Source organism: Panthera uncia, chromosome E3 (genome assembly GCF_023721935.1).
Source record: "Panthera uncia isolate 11264 chromosome E3, Puncia_PCG_1.0, whole genome shotgun sequence".
NCBI classification, from domain to species: domain Eukaryota; kingdom Metazoa; phylum Chordata; class Mammalia; order Carnivora; family Felidae; genus Panthera; species Panthera uncia.
This window is the reverse complement of record NC_064815.1, coordinates 26,857,773-26,867,878: the sequence shown is the minus strand read 5'-3', so window position 1 is coordinate 26,867,878 and position 10,106 is coordinate 26,857,773.

Here is a 10,106-nt window from a genome sequence, read left to right as displayed (position 1 = left end):
AGCTGTTGGCCTCCAGGAATCTGACTTAGTGCTAAAGTCTTCTAATTGACTGGTGACCATGTGGTAACCAGCTGCTAAATATTTTGAATATCACCCCTAACTGTGGCCACAAAAAAGCAAAAGCCAAGTAGGTGTGGTAATTCGGTGCAAGAAATGGCCTAACACACTGAGTTGAGGTTTTGGCTTCTGCTTAAAGTGCTGGCAGGATCAGAACAGATAGGCAGGCCTGGGTTCTACTCGGTTTGTACAGCAAAATAATCCTTAGTTCAATGAACAAAGATGTAACTCAAGCCAGCATGCTACAGAGTCACAGGCCTTCTGGCCATAAAACCATCCCTGAGTCAGTTATTACCCCAGATCTCCTTAAAGAGGAGGATGGAAGCCTTGCAGGAAGGCTGCTTTGAAATCATTCAGTTCTCCAGATTGGTTCCTAGCAAAGATTAACAGGACTTGAAAAATAATGGAGGGTTACCTCAAGCTTCATTAGGTATATTGATATACGATAAAAGTATTCTTTCTGTTTCTGTTTACCCACACCATCCGGCAGCTGGCAGGTGTACCAGTATATCTTCACAGGGACCTAGTCCACTTGATCTAGGGTGACCAGCTCTCCAGTGGGCATGCGATGGTCTGAAAATCCCAGGAAACCACTGGTCAACAGGGATGGTTGATCACACTAATTTACTCCTCCATGAATGTCACCTTAAGCTACTACATTGATGATATCATCCTGATTGGCCTTGAACATTAGGAAGTAGCATGAATCTTTTGGTATCCTGCTAAGACATGAAGGCAATGGGGGTGTGAGGTAAAACCCAAAGAAATACGAGGACCTGCCATATTAGTGAAGTTCTTAGGAGACCACTGGAATAAAGTACAGTGGAATATCTCCTTTGAAGTGAAGGGAAGCGGGAGGAAATAAAGAGCAAGTTGCTACATTTCATACCCTTTCAACTAATAAGGAGTTTTGAAAGCAGCACATAACTCTATTCTAACACGACTTTTTCTACTGCAAGAAACAAACATTCACTCAGTGGAGTTCAAGTAAGGGAAATAGTTGAGACAGACCAACTATCCTCGATCTGAGGCTATAGTGGGGTCAGGCTTAGTGCAGGTTGAAACTCAAGGAAGTTCTGGATCCAGAAAAACTCTAGTAATAGGAATTTATGGATTTACTTCTATCCCAGATGGTTTATGTGGCTTACCCACTATCTACCACCCCAGTTAGTGTTGGTCTCCTTCCATCTGATTCCACATTTCTCACCTGAAAACCCCAAGAAAGAGAATCTAATTGCCTTTTCTTTTTTTTTAAATGTTTTTATTTTTAATAAAGTTTGACATGTACATAATTTAAAAAGTTAAATACTTCCAAAGGCTTGTTAGAAAAAAATAGGGGCACTTGGGTGGCTGAGTCAGTTGAGCATCCCACTCTTGATTTCAGCTCAGGTCATGTTCCCAGTGTTGTGGAATCGAGCCCCTCATCGGGCTCTGTGCTGAACATGGAGCCTGCTGGAGGTTCTCTCTCTTTCTCTCTCTGCCCCTCTTCCCCACTCCTTCTCTCTCTCTCTCTCTCTCTCCCTAAAATTAAAAAAAAAAAAAAAAGGAAAAAAAAAAGAAGACCTCTTTTAATCCTTCTCTATTTCTAGCTCCTCAGAAGTAAGCACTTTTTTAGTTGTTACAGATGATTATTTTGGTATCTGGTATTTATCTCCAAATTTCCAAATAATTGGTTATATTTTGAATTACTGATATTTTTCAGTTTTCCCATGATCTATTAACTTAGCACTGTGCACAGTAAGATCTAGCTTTCATTTCCTAGTCACACACACACACACACACACACACACTTCCCCTGTCACTATCCTCTGAATATACATTTGTTATGTAGTTAGAAAGATATTTAGAGTTATATTTTTATAGCTATGTAAATCTATTCACGATTGAGCCATATGTTATAATGTTATTATTTTTCCATTTGTTTTCCTTGGAGTTAATAATTGCCTTGTCTTTTTTGTTTGCATAGTTTTCTAGGTATTTATTCTTAACGGAACCCCTAATGTATAAACGTCTTTTCATTATTTTCAAACATATGGAGTAGACTGTCACAGAAATAAAGGTGTGTTGCTGTGCCTGACAGGTGAAGGGAAATTATTAAGTCTCTATCAGTTTCATTGTCCTAAAGAAATCCTTCCTACAACCTTCTGACCTCCTCCACTGTGGTCTGGCTGCTGTGTAGGCCTCCACACAGCTGTTGTCTTGCAATCGCCCTTCACCAGCACCCTTGGGATTCCCTTTACCTTTCTGGTGTTGGATATCTTCATTCATGGATCCCAAGTCTTCTTCCTTCTTGCTTAATCCCTTCACTTCAGTAGTATACTCTACCAGTAACTTCTGAGAAAGAGTGCTCAGTAAACATTCAAGACTGTGTAGCAGAAACTGCGACTCATTCCACCCATGTCTGTCTTCTATTTTTCCATAGTAATAGAGGTTTTAGCTGGGCATAAGATCATCCGAAATAAAGTCTATATTTTTACATTTTCTAGCTTCCCTTGCAGCTAGGAATAGCCATGTGACCAAATTCTGACCAAAGGGATGTAAGCAGAAGTGTTATTTGGCAGCTTCTGAGAAAGTTCCTGAAGAAATAGAGGACAAATGTCCCTTGTTCATTCTTCATCTTCCCTTCCTCCATCTGGAGGATGCAACCATCCTGGACCATGAGGCTGAGAGCCATACCCTGGGCATGGCAGAGTGGGGACTGGAATGAAACTGGGTTGCATGGAACAAAGCCACTCTAGTGACCTGTATTTTTATGTGAAAGAGAAAAAAAATTGTAACTATTGTTTAGGTTTTCTGTCACTTGCATCTAAACTGACACTAATGAAAATATCTTTATTCTAGAGTAATTCATAATTGTATGTTGGCTGTGTATGAAATTGCAGGTTGGAAATCATTTTCCTACAGAATTCTAATGCCTTCCAGCTTCCAGAGTTTCTATTATAAGTTCTAATTTGGATCATTTGACCATTAGAAACTTATATGGTTCTTTTTTTTTTTTTTATCTCTTCTATTCTAAAGTTCACAAGGATGTGTCTTGGTGAGGTTCTTAGTTGTTCTTAATTATGCTGGGACACTTGATAGGTCCTTTATGTCTAGAAACTCATGCCCTTACATTCTGGGAAATTTTCTAAAAAATTTTCAGTGATACTCTTCCCTCCATTTTTTTCTCTTCTCTCTTTCTGTAAGATCTATTATTCATATATTGGATCTCTTGGGACTGTTCCTTTCATTACCTCATATTTTCTTCCCATCTAATTTTAAACTACTTTTTAGGAGATTTCATGAACTTTACCTCTTCTGAGGTTTTCATATTTTGCTTTCCAAGGGTTTCTCACCACACCATGGGTCATATTTTCCTGCTTCTATGTTTTTTTTTTATTGGAGGCCAGACATTGTGAATTTTACATTTGGGTGCTGGATTTCTTTGTGGTCCTTTAACTATCTTGGACCTGCCTGTTGGGATGTAACTAAGCTATTTGGAGATAGTTTGTGACTTTTGTTACCGAGGACAAAAGCAGCATTTAGTCTAGGGCTACTCTAGCTCTCCTGCTAGGCAATACCCTTTGGAGTATTCTCAATGTCTTGTGTATTATGAGATTTCTCCATTCTGGCTGTTAGGAATGTGAACTATTGCCAGGCTTGTGCAATCTCCAGGAATCATTTCGCTTGTTCCTTTCAGGTAGTTCATTATCCAGTCTTGAGTAATTTCTTCATATACATATGATGATAAGTAGTCAGCTCAAGAGTTGGGATTAGTGCTCTAAAGATCTTAGGGGCTCTTTCTCTGTCTCTGCAGCTCTCCCTGCAACATTTTGTCCTGTAAACTCGAGCTCTCTTGGTCTCAGTTCTATCTTCTCAATTCTAGGTGGTCTCTGCGTGGATTGTCCTCTTTGCACTGCAGACTGGGAATTCTCTCCAGGCAGCATGCTGGAGCAATGGTAGGACTCACCTCATTCTTTTCCCTCTTCTCAGAGAGCACTGTCCTGTGCCTACCCATTGCCCAATGTCTGAAAATGACTGTTTTGTATATTTCGCTCATTTTTAAATTGTTTAACATAGGAGGGTGAATGCAGTCCCTGTTATTCCATCAGAGGCAGAAGTCTCCTTGTGTGTCTCTTCACATCAGACAGTTTTAAAGGCCACAGGCCATGGTATAATTTGCCTGTCTTAGGATCATGGGTCTTCTTACCCTCCAATCAGTTGTGACCAGGGACCATTCTACTGCTACAGTGGGTTACCCACTCAGTGTGGGCTAGGGGAAGACTGGTTGATTTCCTTAAAAGAATCTGTGGGCATGGAAGGGTCCATGTCCAACATGCATAGAACAACCCTACTGAGAAGTCCTTCTTTGGCTCACTTAATTGTTAGCCTGAAAAAACGTCCATTTGAATGAGAAGAAGAAGAAGAAAAAGGAAGTTTTGAAATTAGGCTGCAGAGCAGGATGCCCTTGTGTCCTTGCCAACCCAGTGGTGCTGGAGGTGTCTAGTTGACCAAACCACTGGCATGCCCTACAGAGAGTCACAGTGGGGGGCCCCTGGGGTTTTGAAGCAAGACCACATTTCAACATATAACTATTCTCTTGTCAGGAAACATCCCCTAGCTTGTTGCTTCTGAAATCTGGTATAAATATCTGGGATGAAAAGTTACCATGAAACCTGAACTCTACCTCACATCAAAAATGGGCAATCCAGAAGCTTTCCGCTATTCAGTAAATTTCAAATCCTGAATGCCTAAGTTATTTGAGTATGTTGTTTCTGTCTTTGTACCGTTCCCACTTCCCCAGTCAAGCATTCTTTTACTTGCCACATTGTTCCTCATCCTCAACATTAGCCCATGGGAGGGAGCCCACCTATGATTAATTAAGCAAGGGTAAATGATTCTGGCCAGATCTACAGATGGTTCTATGTGGTATATGGTACCACCCAGAAGGAGATGCAGAATTATTATATAAAAAGCCCATGGAAAGTCCCATTTTGAAGATGGCAGCATAAAAGCAGCATTTCCCCTTTACCTTCTTGCAACAATCCAAGAGCAATGGGAGAATTAGAAATGCAGGTGGAAACACTGCCATAAGTAGTGGAGTTCTAGCAGAGGTGCATGTGGAAGGACAGGTGGCAAGTCACTGCTATTCCAGATCTCAAAAAGAGCCAGCAATACATTTCTCGAAAGGTGAAGCGGCAAACCATGGAGCAAAAAAGCCACCTCAGAGTGTGTCTCAGGTGTCTGGGATGGTGAACTGAGTAAGCAGAGGGGCAGAAGCTTCCTGGACCTAGTCTAGCTCTGAGAAGCAGAAGAAGTGAGGTGAATGACAATCAGGCAAGCCATTGCATGGGGAAGTCTCTGTCTGGGGTAGCAAAGTAAAGGAAGGACTTTGCACTATGAAAGCCTCTACAAGAAAGTAAGGAGTTGGATGACTTCAATGACATAATTAATATGGTAGATCTCATTATGAAACACATCCAGTTTCAATACCCAATGAGAAAATTCACAGAAGTTAGCTATATATTAGGTTTCAAAGAAAGTTTCATTAAGTCACAAAAAATAGAATATGTGCATCATTCTCTGATCACTATGTAATATAACTACACATTAATATTAAAACTAAGGGGGTTGCTTGAGTGGTCCAGTTGGTTGAGCGTCTGACTCTTGATTTCAGCTCAGGTCATGATCCTGGGGTTGTGAGATCGAGCCCCAAGTCAGGCCCTACGGAACCTGCTTAAGATTCTCTCTCTCTCCTTCTGCTCCTCTCCCTGCCTCATGCACACCCTCTCCCTCTCTCTAAAATTTAATTAACTAATTAATTAATTAATTAAACTAAAGGGGGAAAATGTCCCTATCACCTGAATATTTTTTTATTATTCCCTTTTAAAAGAAACTCATGAGCCAATAAAGAAATACAAGAGGCGCCTGGATGGCTCAGTTGGTTGAGTGTCCGACTTTGGCTCAAGTCACGATCTCACAGTTTGTGAGTTCGAGTCTACATCAGGCTCTGTGTTGATAGCTCTGACCCTGGAGCCTGCTTCAGATTCTGTGTCTCCCTCTCTCTCTGTCCCTCCCCTGCTCATGATCTTTCTCAAAAATAAATAAACATTAAAAAAAAATTTTAAAAAGAAATACAAATAAGAATACAAAATACTTTAAAATAATAGGGGTACCTGGGTGGTTCGGTCAGTTAAGTGACCAACCTTGGCTCAGGTCATATCACAGTTCATGGGTTCGAGCCCTGTGTCTGGCTCTGCACTGACAGCTCAGAGCCTAGAGCCTGCTTCAGATTTTATGTCTCCTCTCTCTCCGCTTGTGCTCTCTCTCTAAAATAAATAAACATTTTAAAAATTAAAAAAAAATAAGTACAACATATCAGCATTTATGAGGTACAAGTAAGACAGTACTCATGAAATATTTTTGTCTCTAATAAAAAATTACAATAAGTAAGCATATAACTCAAGAAATTAGATAAAGAATAACAAAATAAACCAAAGGGGGTAGAAGAGATAAATTAATAGAAACAATCAGAAATTAAGTTAGAAAATGAAACACAGCCAAATTACTAGATTAAATGGGAAAAGACGGATGCTTCTTTTTTTTTTTTATTTTTTTTAACGTTTATTTATTTTTGAGACAGAGAGAGAGCATGAATGGGGGAGGGTCAGAGAGAGGGAGACACAGAATCGGAAACAGGCTCCAGGCTCTGGGCTGTCAGCACAGAGCCCGACGCGGGGCTCGAACTCACGGACCGTGAGATCATGACCTGAGCCGAAGTCGGCCGCTTAACCGACTGAGCCACCCAGGCGCCCCTCTTTTTTTTTTTTTTTAAGATTTTTTTTAAGTAAGCGCTACACCCAATGTGGGGCTCAGACCCACAACCCTGAGATCAAGAGTTGCACGCTGTACCAACTAAACCAGCCAGACGCCCCTGGATGCTTCTTCAATATGATAAAATACAATTTATGTTAGCCAAAAAGTCAACATCAAGACGTATGGAGAAATAAAGATATACTCCCATTAAAGTAAATAATTTTAAGATGTTAACTGGTGTATATGTCTCCATGGGGCCTTGCTTCTCCTCTGCCTGCTGGACCGGATGTGTTCCCTCCTCACTCTGCAGGCATCAGTGAGCATCCTCACGAATTCTGCTTATGGGCCACCTGTTAGCCCCCAGCCTTTCCCATAGTACATCAAAAGACAGAGGTGATATTTTGTTAAGACCCCTTTGTAAGGTTCCCATGCCTTGTCCTAGTTCATGCCAATTAAAACTCTAATTAGTAAATGAGAAGGACCACCAGACCCCAGGCAGACAGTCATAGCCAGAGAAACTACCACTTGGTTGTAGAGTTCCTTCTGATATTTCTCTCCTTATAGTAGAAGAAAAGATGTCTACTAGTATCTAACTAGTTCTAGATGTTCAAACAACTTAATTAGACAAAAGAAAGTAATTGGGGACCAAAAAAAAAAAAAAAAAACCAGGAGAAGCTAAAACTATCCTTATTTGAAGTTAACGTGATCTCTATCTGGAAAAATGAAGAAAATCAACTGGAAAAAAAGTATTATAAACAGTAAGTTAAGGGGCACCTGGGTGGCTCAGTCAGTTAAGCGTCTGACTTTGGCTCAGGTCATGATCTTGCGGTCCGTGAGTTCAAGCCCCATGTCGGGCCCTGTGCTGACAGCTCAGAGCCTGGAGCCTGTTTCAGATTCTGTGTCTCCCTCTCTCTCTCTGCCCCTCCCCTGCTCATGCTCTGTCCCTTTCTGTCTCAAAAATAAATAAATGTTTAAAAAAAATAAATAAACAGTAAGTTAATTCAGTAGGAAGCTGGACATAGTCCTGAAGCCCTAATGGACCACCAGACTTCTTGGGCACCTGTCAGGAATGTCGTAGCAGGTCAACTCTATCGGGTCCCTTCTTTCACAGAGGGTGTGGTGAATTATACACTCTGGAAGGAACATTTATTCTGTATTTGGGTTTTCTTTCCCCACAGGTCATGCCTCTGTTTTGCCACTCTTGGAATTACTGACTTTACAGAACACAGACAAAACTGTCTCCAACCAAGGAGCTCACTTCCCAGGGACAGGAATGAGACAGTTGGCAAGCCATGGGCCGTTATCATATTTCCCATCCACCAGAAGCAGCTGGCCTTACAGAACAATGAAATGGTGTTCTGAAAACAGATCTGGCAGTATCCAAGAGACTGCACCTGTGAGGCTGGGACACTTTCTGGTAGAAAGTGACATGTGATCTCAAACAGTGACTGAAATGCAGTGTCAGTTCTCCCTCGGCCAATACAGAGGGCTGGGGTGGGGGGTGGAGGGTGGCAGCTCTTAGTATTTTCGCTTTCAAAAGATAATGGTATGCTTCCCATACCCCAAACCACTCATGCTCTGTGGGTGTAACTGTCCAAGATGAGGTGCTGTCATCAGGGAACTCAGTAAGGGTTCCACCTGGCCTTTTGGAATTCCTCCTCCCTCTAGGGCAATTGCAGCAAAGGGTGTTCCTGTACTAGCTATGAGACCCTGATTATAAAGGGGAAGTAGGGTTGTTAGTCCCTGATAGGGCCAGGGAGAGGCAGAGGTGGTTGCCTCCTTTTGCTGGGCATCGCCACACCCAAAGGCACAAATTAACAGAAAACCATCAAAATCCATATTAATGTATCAATTTTCCTCCCCCACTATTGTACATATCAGGGTTTGGTGGTAGCTAAGTCTACCAATTTGTCCCAGGTTTCAGAACAGTAAGAAATAACTTTTGGCTACCGAGAAATAGAGGAGGAATGGGCAGCACTTTGAGACAGTGAACTCTGAAACTTAGAAGGAACATTTAAAGTGGCCTGAGATGTCACATCTGTCTTATCTGAAGGTGACTTGACGTTGCCTCCTTTTGGGGTCACTGAAGTACTTTGTGCCTGTGATAACAAACTACACATTGGGGTGTCCAGGGCATAGTTCTGGGCCCGCTTCTGTCTATATGCTGTACCTAAACAAACGCATCCAATTCTGTGGCTTTAAATAACTCCTATATACTGATGACTCCTTCACCTACATTTCCAGCTCTGGTCTCACCTGCAAATCCAGACTATATATCTATCTGCCTATTTGATCAGCTCTTTGGAGGCCTCACGAGGATCTCAAACCAACATGTCCAAGGCAAAGCTACCAATTTCTGTCTATCAGCATCCCCTAACCTGCTCCTGCTACAGTCTCCCTTTTTTCAATAAATGACACCATAAGACAACCAGTTGCTCAAAACAAAAATCTAGAGCTGCTATGCCCAATATGGTAGCCTCTAACTACATGTGGCTATTTAAATTTAAATTTAAATTAATTAAAATTAAATTAAATGAAAATGTCAGGTTGCAGTTTTACTAGTCACATTTGAAGTGCTTGATAGCCAGTAGCTGCCATATTGGACAGTCAGATACAGAGCATTTCCACCAGCACAGAGAGTTCTGTTGGACAATGCTTCTCTAGCGAGGTTGCCACGGATTCCTCTTTCCCTTACCTCCACATGTAATCCATGAACAAATCCTATGGATTTTACCTCCAAAACATTCCCAGAACCAACCCATTTCTCTCCAACTCACTCCTGCCGCCCTGGTCTATCCATCTATGCCACCATCACCTAGACTGCTGAACTCACTTCTTAATTGCCCTGATTCCAACCTTCCCCACCTATAACCATTTCCCCTATTGTAAACAGAATGATTTTTTTTTCTCAGAACTGAAAATCAGATCATGGCTTGCTCCTGCTACAATTCTTCCAATGATTTCTGTGGCAGAGACTGTAGTTTATGTAGTTTATCTTTATGTCCTTTCTTTCTTTCTTTCTGCCTCAATAGTGGAACTTCTGAAATTTAGGTGAGCACATAGAAGCCCAAAATAAAGAACATATTTTCCAGAGTTCCTCCTTGCACTTAGTGTGGTCATGTGACCAAGTTCTGACCAGTGAGAGCCAATGAAGTTGTGTGCAGTCTCCTGGCATGTCTTTAAAAAGACATGTAGCAGGTATGATGGCTGAAGCTGGAACAGATCCCAAGGTGAACTTGGGAGTGGAGGTAATG